The 13074-nt window shown below is 29.5% G+C and overlaps 1 long non-coding RNA gene across 2 annotated transcripts; it reads left to right on the forward strand.

The window, feature by feature from the left end:
- Window positions 1-3479: 3479 nt before the first annotated feature.
- Window positions 3480-4627, forward strand: LOC130496064 (uncharacterized). 2 transcript variants are annotated; one of them, XR_008935095.1, is made up of 3 exons: window positions 3480-3604; window positions 3910-4169; window positions 4263-4627. It is a non-coding gene; the product is annotated as an uncharacterized LOC130496064 (long non-coding RNA). The 2 variants fall into 2 exon arrangements; XR_008935094.1 differs by having other exon boundaries at window positions 3910-4040; window positions 4142-4627.
- The last annotated feature ends 8447 nt before the right edge of the window (window positions 4628-13074 follow it).

The following is a 13074-nucleotide window of genomic DNA, read 5'->3' on the forward strand; positions in this document are numbered from 1 at the left end:
ATCAAGTGAGGTTTGGTTCAGTTGCTCATCTTCTTCTTTAACTGAGTTCTGCTCACCCGATGCAATATCCTTAGCCTTTAAGTATTGTTGTTCTTTTCATATTTTACCATGCTGTACTTCCTCCCCATGTTTTTAATAGAAAAATTTGTTAAAAAAAAAAGAGAACAATATAAAACTAACAGTGAAACAAAAAAACAAAATAATTAATTGCTGAACCTATTAATAATCATTTATCCATGTTATAAATATATTCAAAATGAAACAAACAGTCTAAAATATTACATAATAAAAATAAAAATAGTTAATTACAATAATAATCCAACACTAATCTAACAATATTTATCTATAACAAACACAATTAGATATTTTAAAATTTACAAACATAAACCCGCATAGGCGTGCGGATCAAAATCTAATTGTTATTATTACATATAAGAAACAAGATCCATCTAGGACCGAAGAAGCTTATAGAGCAGGTAACAAATCGATTAGAAATCAGTGTCAATGTTTCTCACATATCTATTCATATGTTATGGGAGCAATTGGTTGGATTGTAGGTGTAGAAATTGTGCCGTAGAATTTTGACTGTATAATTTGTTGATATAGTTGTATCTAGTATACATGTAGAAATTAAATGAAAAAAAATTGAAAAATAAATATATTCTTACAGTAATATTTAAAAGAGAAATATATTCATACAGCAGTATATATTTACTTTAGAAAATAAAGTTTATATAATCATTTTATTGACTTTAGCTTTAAAGATTAGTTAAGCATGATTGTTAATTTTAATGGTTATAGATAGATTAGTTGTAGTCTTGTAGATAGAAATCAAAGTTAAAGGTACTATTATAACCTAACCAATCAATCCCTATATATATACCTATCTAATTAGAGAGTATTCCCAAAAAAAAAACTGAGATAGAAAAAAAAACTGAAAGATCATCTATAAATCTAAATGATGGATCAGAAACATGAGCATCAAATCTTATCGATGCATGAAGAAACAAACGAAGTATGAAACTGGAAAAACCATCTGCATTATTCTCCTGAAGATTGACGTTGCAGTGTGCGCAGCAATTAGAAGAAGAAAGCTGACAGAAATGTTTTTGACTTTTTTTTCTTTCAAATTTTCAGCTGCTAAATGTCTCTTAAACCGAATGTGCATAAACTACTAATAGAGTCTATGAAAATTGTTTCCGGAAATATCACTTCCAGAAACAATTTGTATGTTACAAATACCATATTTGTAACATACAGATGAAAAATAGTGTCTAAACTGATACAATGATCAACTTTCACATTCCACTTAAAAGAAACTTTAATGATCTAACTAGATTTTGACCCGCGCTTTTAAAGCGCGAGTTTATTTTCCTTTACTTTTTTCTAAATTGACAAATATTTAGTAAATGTCACATTTTCATATATTTGTTTTTTTATAAAAGACTTAAACTTTTTATCTTTCTTTATCGTGTTTCATTTTAAATGAGTATAGGTCAGAGCATAATATCCAGACCCGAAGAACCAACCTGAACCGACCCGACAATCAGGGTCCCGAACCGATCAGACCCCGGGTAAATATCCGAATGAGTTCTAAATTGCTATATCCGAGAACCGGTCCCAAACTCAACCCTAACCGAGAACTAAATGAGTACCCGAAGATATTTGAAATGTGAATATATATCTAAAAACATATGTTATAATTATATTTATAATTATTTTAATATTTTGAATTAATATTATAAGTTAACTATAGTAGTTATTTTTAGTATTTTAAGTATTTTTGGATAAAATATGATAATTTGGATAAAAATTTACCCAAAAAACTGTATATAATGGATATTTTTGGTTTCTTTTGGTTACTTTTGAGTAATTTGGATACAAAAATTTGAATTGAATCGGATACTTTGGTTACTTTGAGTATAAATAACCGAACCCGTTTTAGATACTTTGGTTATTTGGTTATTTTCCAGGTTTTATGCATGAGAACCGAACCCACCCGGACCCGGAAAGACCTGATTCAAACCCGATCCAAAATTTTATAATACCCAAATGGGGTTTAATTTCAAAACCCGAAAAACCCGATACCCGAAAGAACCGATTCGTACCCGAATGAGTATCCGAACGTCCAGATCTAATGAGTATTTATGTTTAGAAAATTAAACTTTATTTTTAATGAATTAATTAAGTTGGTATAACTCTAATACATTAATTTTATTATGTGGTTAATTTTTTAATAAAAAATATATACTTTTAATAAAGATTTATACTTTTCAATGAAAAAATTCAATTTTTATGATGCTTAAATTATATTAAAAAGAAAAAAACATAATAATTAAGTGATTAATTTTTGTTCACTACACAAAATATTAAGAATGATTGAAAATAAATTATTTGAACTTAGAGAAAAAAATAAGAATTTGATCTGATTTTTTAGTCTGTCCAAATGGCCCAAAAGAGATGATGTGGACAGTGGGCTAGATCCAAAAAATGACCTAATATAGATTTGTTATTAATATTACTTGATTACCCTTAATGAAATATGCAATGTTAGTAAAGAAAATGATACTTTTAGTAAAAAGACCAATATGATCCTACTTTAATAGTATAGATGAGTTCTTCCATAAACTTACACCTTAACATATTTCAAGAGTGAAAGACCCAATGACGATAAACTTACACATGGTAGTCCAAGTTTTATTTTTAATATGTTTTATGTTGATTTTGTATTACCTGTTTGCCTCTTCAGATTGGTGTCTATGTCCAACCGGCTGATAATGTAAAAAATAAAAATAAAATAAATATAAGGGAAAAATGGCTTTTAAATCCCCAACTATTTAAAATCAACACTTTTAATACCAACTATCATTTGCGCAGATTTATTCCTGAAGTTATTGTTGACTGTGCAAAATCAGACTTTAAAAATCAAAATAAGTTATTACATGAATTATAATTAGAAAAATCAATCGGTTTGACATTTAAAAACCCAGAAATTCTTAGAATCAATTATGCAAGATGATGAAAGAGATTTTCTTCGAGTTCAGATAATTTTTGTTGATATAAAAAAAATTCTAGTGAAAATATAAAAAAATTGATACTGAAAATAAAAAAAATGATTCATTTCTTTAACAACAATATTTGTTTTTTCTCTCTCAAAATGGAATCACTCAGAGAGCATCGATTTTAAAATTTTATAGGTTTTTGAAAGCCAAATCAATATTTTATTTAATTGTAATTCATTTTTTTTAAATAACTAATGTTGACTTTTTAATGTTGACTGCAAATATTTTGTGCAAGTGATAGTTTGGTATTAAAAGTGCTGATTTCAAATAGTTGAGATTTAAAAGGCTATTTTCCCATAAATATAGTGGTTATTATCTTGTATTCAGTAATGGGCTTTGGGCTTTTCCTATTGGATCTTCATCGCATAGTTTACTAAGTGGACCATAGCTATTCAGCCCAAATAATTTTAACATCACATCGTCGTGGTCGTCTCTCTCTTCTGCTCTGTTGCGCCACCGTAGCCGTGAAGAGTTTTTGTGAAGGTGGTGAAGGAACTCACCTCAATGGAGACATAAACTCTGCAACTAATGTTTCATTATCCGTAAGTCTTTAATGGATCTCTTCTTTACATTGTTACTGTACGTTTTTTGTTTTGTTTACCTTTTCCATGTACAATGCCCGCCCATTGGCTATGCATCCGTTTGATTCCTTTTTTTTTGCATCTCCCTTTTTAAAAGATACTGCTGGTCTCACTGAAGTCCAAGAGATATGTGGATAACTTAGCAGACTTATATAGTGGCTTTTTGTTGAGTTTGTAGTACGTTGTGTTAGATTGTGATTTCTTCTCTTGTCTTGATCATCTATTGAGGTGAATGTTACTATTTTTCTTTTGTAATGGGGGTGCAGGTTGGAACAAATGGTGGTGAGTTGTGGTGGAGTTGGTGATCATCTATTGTGTAAATGTTCCATGGAGTTGTGGTGGAGTTGGTGATCAAGACTATATCTATGCCTTTCAGCATATAGTTATTCCCCCATAGGTACAGAGCCGTGTTCTGCTATTCCCTTTCGAATTTTGTTTACTATTTGGTCTCCACTAACTAGGCTTTGTCATCGTATCATCGGGGTTTGATGCGGCTAGAGGAGACCCATTAGGATGCTGTGATGATGTAAGTTCTACATTCTAAGACTGTTTTTGACAACTTCTGGAGTCGGTATTGTCTTGTGCACTTCATGAGAGGATGTTCTGTTCAATTTTCAAGTTTGGTTATAAGGTTAATGACCACGCCTTCAAGAGCTCTCCTGCAAACTGTTCTTGATTTAATGAAATGGAAGCTTGTTCGGGTTCCCACATGGTGGAAATGAGGTCGAAAGAAGCTTTTGTACAACATTATCTCTGCTCGTATGAGTTCAAGATCGAAGAGATGCTAGAAACACATCTTCCTAATCCCCTCTTAGCCACTGTATTCTAATTCTAAAATCTTTTGATGCCATGAGCATACTAAAAATCAGGACACTGATCTAGATATCTCGATTCTGTTCAAGTGTCAGAAAGAGTTGTATTAGTCTGAAGCCTTTCTCATATGATAACAAGTTTTACTTACAGAAAGGATTGAGCTTCTACGCATGGATGTCTGCTTCCTTCTAGTAAGATATGTCAACATTCTCTCAGCATTTATGAAATAAAACTGCCAAGTAACAATCAAATCAACTTGAGGTTTGTACTACCAACCGAAGAGGTGACTTCTGGCCTCTACAGTATTGGAGTAGGGCAGCTCAGTTGGCAGCCAAATCAACAAAGCCTAACCAAACATCCATTTCAGGAAGCCAACCTTGCTCTAAATCTCTCAAACACCTAAACCATGCAACATACATAAACTATGTTGTTGATAAAAAAAAACATAAACTATGTTGAATTTGGCGGGTAACGGACTGGCGGGGGCATGTATTTATGTGTGGATGCTGATCCATTGGATACAAAGACCCATAAACCCATATTGGGCTTATTCGGCTTAACAAACATTTGTCTATACTGTAGTTAGTTATTGAAATCACAAATCCGGAACTTTTGAGTATACATGTTACGACGAGAAGATATAAATGCTTCATTTCTTTGTGGAAAAATGATTGACGACAAAACTGTTTGGATGATGATAGATTTTCACAAATGATTATCCAAATAATTTAATTTATGTGATTAATATCTATATATATAGATGATAAGTTATCTAGGAAAACTTTGGACAAAGGGAAGTGGAAGGTTTGTACTAGAAAGCACTATATTGGCTATAGAGGACGATGATGGAGTTAAAAAAGTCATATGAACTTATCTTTATGTCACTTATGGTTCCAAATAGTCAGGTATATTCCCCTTTTTTATTGATTCCCTATTTATCTTCATCAGTTTCATTCTTTATTTTTGATATATTCTGTTAACTATAATGATCTTTGAATCACATGTGATCTTCATGAATGTCTTTTTCTTTACTAAACACACACATTTTCTTTTTGGGGAGAGAAATAAAGTTTGTTGATGATACTGAAAAGCAAAAATTATAAGGGATAAGTGTCTGTACACATAAAAGGTCCAGTTGTTTTCATTTTTATCATTTTTTTCTCAAAAAAAATATTTGAGTGCATCGCCTAACAACTTATTATTGCAGAATTTGTTTTCTAAATGTCAATGCGATAAGAGTTTAATACTGAAACACTACGAATGTTGACATTGTATTTACGGTTTATCGCATATTTATTCTGCATAGTTAAAGTCAAGAAAATGGGTATCGGAAATTAACAGTAAATATTCTGTTATTTATTTTTATAAACTAAGGAAATTAATTGTTATTGACAGGAGATATTATCACAGAGTTAACTGTCCCCAGTTTCTTGTCTAAGGAAATTAATTGTTATTGACAGGAGATATTATCACAGAGTTTAACTGTCCCCAGTTTCTTGTCATGATGATATTTTAAAAACTTTATAGAGTACAGCCAACCTAACCAAGCCATGATATAACACACACACACACACTTACTTATCTATGAACATATAATAAACAATCCACACGCACACACATATATACATACAACATACATCATTTACTTATACATTTTATAGTGTGTGTTTGTGACATTATAATTGACAAAACATATTTTGTTATGTCTTTTCCGACTTCGACATTGTGTGACATCAAACTTTAAGAACACTAAGTTCCAATTAGAACACGTTTAATAATCAAACCCATCATCCAAAAGTAAAACCATCTGTCATATTCAAGGATTAGTTATTGATTAGTACATGTACCCGATAATCATCTTGTTTCATTTTTGTTATCAAAATTATTTGTTTATAAAAGAAATTCATAAGTATACTTTTACCATATGTATATAGAAATTTATTCTTAGGAGGTAGATAAAATCACACCTAAATTTGGATATATTTGTAGAAGTAATCTCTAGATTTGTGCGTATTCGAGCAAGATCTAGCTTTATATAAGTTCGATTTATGTTATAAAGTATTGATCATCCATTCGATTTCAAACTTTACATAAAATATATCAAGACATGACGTCTTATGATATTTCATACAAAATACATAAATAAGGATATACGTCTGTATATAAACAGACTGTTACATCATAAACCAAATTTAGAGGTGAAGCATGGAGCAAAGATAAAGTAAGCAAATTGAATATTTGAGTTTGGTTGAAGCCAGTAAAAAGGTTTGAAATGATTAAAATAAAAGGTCTGGTATCATGAGGTTACATCGCCAGGAGGAAATGAACATCAATTTACTAACTTTAATAAACCTGTTAAAGATTAAAATGCAAACTCAATCTTCGTTTGGAATTAGACAAAAATAAATAAAGATAAACCATCATAAACTGAATTTGTTGATATATATATACACTATATTCTACAAATAATGTAGTTCAATATATACAAGATACGAGAAAGGCTAATTAGATTACATTACTGATATAAAAAGAGCAAAGAGATTTTTCTGAGGTTAAAATCTTGAACAAAACATATTTTTTTCTAAAAAGAATATACTCACACATTTTACCACATTGACTTAAAGTGAAAATATGCTTCTAACTAATTATTAGGATTTTTTAAATGATCCTATACGATCTGATCAAATATGGCATGCATCTCTAGATTGCAAAGTTATATAATTCTAAAAAGAACAATAATATGAAAATTTGGTGTTGTCAAATCTCCTGAACTTAAGCGTGAAAGTAGGAACATGTTGTATAGCCTATATCTCTATCTTTTCGCTATCCCTAAACCTCAAAGAAGCACTACATCAACGTCTTACTCTACCATAAGTTTGTCACGATAATATGTCATATTCTTATTAAAAGTCAAATACTTGAGATAACATCGTTTCTCTTTATTCATATGTAAACTAAAATGTCATAACCAACTTAGATAATCGTGATCTATATTCAAGAGGTGACTGTAATTAAAAAATGTATTGTTTCTTTTTTTGGCAATTAATCTTTATATTGATTTAACCAACCAAAAATATTCTGAACCAAATAGTGAGTTCAGACAAACTCTTTAGGAACCCTTTTGTTATAGCTAGTTCCTTTATATTAATTGGATAGTTTTCTATTTAATTTTATATATTTTACTATGTTGTGTCTCGAAGTTTTATGAGTCTTGATTCAAGAGTGATGGTTTAATTTAATTTTCTTGTAGAACTATTATACATTTTTGTCTGCAAACAAGAAAATGGCTACAAATAAAAAGATGTTTAAGAGTATGGAAGGACGAAGAAGCCAATACTGAGTTCCCATGAAGAAAAGTGGAGACAATTAGACAAACACACATTATTTTCCAGAACACATTTCCTTGAAAGGAAACTGCGCAAAGGAACGATAGTTAAAAAGAGCATTGACTATCTTTGCTATAAATAGAAAATGATTCATCATCAATTCAAGAACCAAAACAACAAATGTAGATGATATATAAATAAAGTTGGAATTTTGTACTTTTGGTAGTGCTAATGAGTGACTGAGATTTGTAACCAACAAATTTGGGAACAGAAGGTAGCTAATATAACACATAATGAAAGCACTCAGGAGAAAAGCAAAACCAAAAAAAAAAAAAAAAAAAAAAAAAAAGGAAAAGCAAAACCAGTACCCACTTTGCAAAAAAAAAAAAAGAAGTTTCAAAGATTAATCTAAGATTGAAACCTTAATTTTGCGTTTCAGTATAAACAAGCTAAACTGATTCACAAAAAAAGAACTAATTTTGTGATATGTATGATGCTGTCTTCTTCAGGGTTATGAGAAAGAAAAATTGAAAGCAACCTTAGAAGAAGCCAGCGAGTCCTTCCATTATGTCATGTGGTCCTCCTGATAATGGCAGGCCTAGGGAGATAAAGAGAGAAGAGAGAGAAAGAAGAGAAAGCATGGGATGCTTGATAATTAGGTACGAGAAGGCGGCATGTATAAATGGAAAGAGTGGATAACAATGGATGACTATAATAGGAGATTTTTCAATTTTTATTTACAATGACAGTGTTTTATCTTTGCACGTAACTCCATGATGTTCCAACAGTGTGTACGTATACGTTCATATATCATATACTGTATTTGCGTACGTACTTGTGTAGGGCACTGGTAAGTAGCTTGTAACTATTGTGTTCGGTTTTCACACATTAACGAAGTTGGAATGACTCTTCTTTCTCTCATCAACTAATTCCTCAAGATTTGTATAAGTACTATTGTGTCATAATACCCAATTTTTTTTGAACAACTCATAATACCCAATTTAAAATGCATAATTTAATGTCCGAGTTATAGTCTTATAGAGATTTACAATAAAGAGTTAACTCATCACCAGTTCACCATATAACTTAGCTTAAAATGTTAGAATGACACATTATCTCTTAATATTCTCTTTTCCTGTATAGAAAAGATATATCAAGTATATGTTTTCGATATTAGATGTGGAAAATAAGAGAAAAATTGTGATGCAAAAGCTTACAAGATAAGCACGAGAGAGAAAGAGGTTCTCTTTTTAGAGAAAGCGACATGTTCATATGTATCATGTATGTGATATAATGTGTGTGAGATAGTCAAAAGAAAATAAAAGATTGGTCGCTCATGGCATACTGAACAGAGAACTAAAGCTTTTTCTGTTTTCCTAAAATTATTGCAGCTTCATTTTCTTAGGGTTTCACACTGCCACGTGCAGTCCTCCGATTTGAAAACGGATACTTATAATTCTCTACCTCTTCTCCAATTGGACAAATTTTATTATTAGACTAGGCTACTAGCTAATCATCTTAAAGCATAAGGGTTTCTTGATGCAAGGCCTTGTAACAGATTTTTATTGGTTAGTTTCGTATACTTCATTGTTTTATTAATGGAAAATGTGTATGATTGACCCAATTTCCATCATTTTAATTTACCATTAAAATATCTGACTATTCCAACACAAATTAGAATAATAGTATCTAATAGTACTAAGGCATCGATTGATACAACTAATAAAGAAGTAGTAGCAGTATACTATAGAAACAGTATGCAGCATAAACTGTATGCTTTCATTAATTTTTTAATAAGATGAATTGGTAGAGCAGTAGTAGTATGCAATTTTAATATTATTATAAAAATTAGTATATAATATATTTATTTAAATAAATATATTAAATTATAATATATATTAATAATATATTGGTTATTAAAAATAATGAATATTACTTAATAACATAAAATAAATTTAAATTTAAATAAATGTAAAATTTATTTAAAATATAAATTTATTTTGGATATAAATATTTTGAATATTATTAAATAAAATAAATAAATTTTATAATTTATATATAAAATTATCATTATTTATTAATTTGTAGAACATTAAATGATTCATATATAATATTATCATAAACATTAATATATGATTTATTTATTTATAAATAATATATAAATATGTATTATGTTATTTTTTATTGAAAATAATGAATGATATGTGTAATTAAATTAAATGTGAAATATTGTTCTTTTAGAAAGGTTAAAAATATTTAATCTCAATTTTGCTTTTAGAATATATTTTTTATTATAAACATAAATTTTTATATTATTAAATAAAAATAATTAATTATATATAATTATTTTTTAATTTTTATATATTCTAAATGCAAATGTTTTATCAAAAGTTTCATATGAAAACATTAAGTAAAGAGCATTTTAAGAGCATTAACTAAATGTTGTTCTAAAATCTTCTATAAAATGTGGAAGCACCTTAGCCTAATGGTTAAGGTCTGAAGGCTTCTACACCCAGGTCTGAGGTTCGATTCCCAGACTATGCAATTTATTGCAAATTTTTCTCAAATCCAGGTTTCAAGTCCCGGAGAGAGCGCAATTTATTAGGCAACTATGCGATTATGGAAGGAAGGATTACAAGAGATCTTCAACATGGTACAAATAAATCTGGCCAGGCGTGGATCTTCATAGGACGGCTCAGATGATGCAGTTAGGCGTAGATCTTCATAAGACATGTAGTATTGTCGGTTGTCGAATCGTCTATGTAATGTTCCTAATAATTGTAATTGTAATATCATAATAAATCAGCGTTAAATAAAAATCTTCTATAATAAATATTGATCGGATAATTACTAGCATAATGCTTATGTTAAGACTCTGCTAATCAAGTCCTTCCTCGAACCTAATTATTAAAAAAGAGACTAATTGAAGTAAGTTTGTTAAATAGTGATTCTAATTTTTCATAGGTAGAGATAGATTACGAACGGATCCTTAGCTTATCTTTTTGGCCTTGCCAATGCTACGTCAAAACAAAAACTTCGTTTTATTAGAACCTCCCCCAAAAAGTGTCAATGCTTTCGTCATTTTTCCAATTTGAACTCAATAGGAATTCAATAAGTCGACGTAAGCAAAAGGGGTTGCCCTTTTTCAAAAACTATCTGATTTATCTTTTCTAGATGCAATTGCTAAACTTAACAGAACAATATGTTGCTCAACCATTTGATTAGAATGATTCTCGAAATGCCACATGAACAAGAAATTTTCTCGAATGGTTCTATATATCATTAGGAAATTTTTGTTAAACTAAAAATTTTCATCTGTTACAAAAAAAATCATGTTATGCAATCATGATTTTTCTTTTAAACTATCCCAATATATTATTAAGCTAGATGGGTTTCACACTTAAAACCAATTGGTGATTAGTAAAGTGGTTCATCTATCTTATATATTACTAAACATCCCTTCCAATACCCAATGTGGGACATTTGTCCTTAATACGCCCGTTCGAGATAATGGTTCTTTGAGCGTCAATCTCGAAATATTCGGGTAAGGATCGATGAGCCGACTTTGGACTGGATCGATGATGAATCGGGCTGGATTGTTTGGATCGGGCTCTGATACCATGTTAAGCTAGATGGACTTCACACTTAAAACCAATTGGTGATTAGTGGAGTGACTCATCTATCTTATATATTACTAAAGATCCATTCCAATACCCGATGTAGGACCTTTGTCCCTAATATATATAAATTATAGATTTTTATTCAAATCCAAAAATATTACAATGGTGATTCGAAGAAATACATTTCATTTTGTGAAAAACGTTGTCTCTCTTTCTTTTAACTTCGCGCAAGGAGCTTCTCCGATCATAGTCCTCTTTTGGTATCGATGGTACATTTCTATCAAATGGCGGTGTGCGGTTGTATTTTAGATTTGAATCTTCTACGCCTCAGTTTCTTTCCTTGTTTTGCATAGTATTAATATTGGTGGTCTCCGTAATGTTCGTGTGTTCAATGGCGGTGAATTCTATCCAAAGAAAATAAGACTTTTTGGCCAGTGTACCTTTTTAATTAGATCAGTCTGTTTTTTAGATTTTTATTTTCATAGGGGATTGATATTATGGACCATAATTTTCTGCTTTTGTTTTATGTTTTTTTCTTTATGTATACTATTGTAGCAAAAATGAATATGAAATTCTTTTTCAGAAACAAAAATTAATGAAAACATTTTACATTACTGTTTTTATGACTGGAAGTTGTTTTAGAGAATTTTTAAAGTCGAACTATAAGAAATTACAAGTACAGTTATACTTTTTAAGTTGACAAAAGTGATATTTTAAATGATATTCATAGAAAATTATCAAAAAAATGTTAAATTGATCGTATTTGATTAAATATATTTTTAAAAATTCCCCATCAAAATTTGTATCTGATGTTTATACAATATATATATATATATATATATATGTGTGTGTGTGTATGTGTGTGTGTGTATTCTGATGTTGGAATGCAAAAACTTTAAATTCCTCCTTCCCTCTCATTTCCTTAAAACTAAATTATTAAAATTCCTCAATTTCTTCTTAAATACTTAAAAGGCATATAAATAAAAGGAAATATACATTCCCGGATTTGGAATACTTCACAATTTTATTTATTTTGTATTCAACTTTCTAATTTTGATGGTCTTCTTAATATGCAAATAAAAAACTTTATATCTAACTCTTTTTGATAGCTTTCGTTTCCATTGAACTAAATCTCATTGCCTTCCAGTTTTGTCATTTTATCATATCTTATATTTATTTACTAAAATATGCTAAATGATATAATCAAGTTGGTAGAGCTTATCTAACTAAACTGCATGTAACACTTTTTATTGGTTAACCGGAGATCCTTTCAGTAATAGTTAAAGGTAAATATAATCACACATTTAACCCAAACTGGAAAATATGCTATGAAGTTCATAAAAAAAAATATTGTGATAGCTCAAAGAGAAGTCTAGTAGCTTAGATTATAAATATCACTATTGTTAGATATGTTATGATTTTATATTAAATTCTATAGTTATATATAGATATAAAATCTCTATTTATTTATTTTTTGATAGCTTTCAACAATTTTATATGTATCAAAGATTTATTTTGAGTTCTTAGCTAATTTGTATTAATGAAATATCTCAAAGAAATCTAAGAAGATAAACAAAGACAAGGTCATATCTATTCTTTTGAAACAAAATCCCCAGAACCAAATAAAAAGGAGATCTATCATCATATTTCACAAAAACAAAACGAATATATA

Source organism: Raphanus sativus, chromosome 6, assembly GCF_000801105.2.
Source record: "Raphanus sativus cultivar WK10039 chromosome 6, ASM80110v3, whole genome shotgun sequence".
Classification (NCBI taxonomy): Eukaryota; Viridiplantae; Streptophyta; class Magnoliopsida; order Brassicales; family Brassicaceae; genus Raphanus; species Raphanus sativus.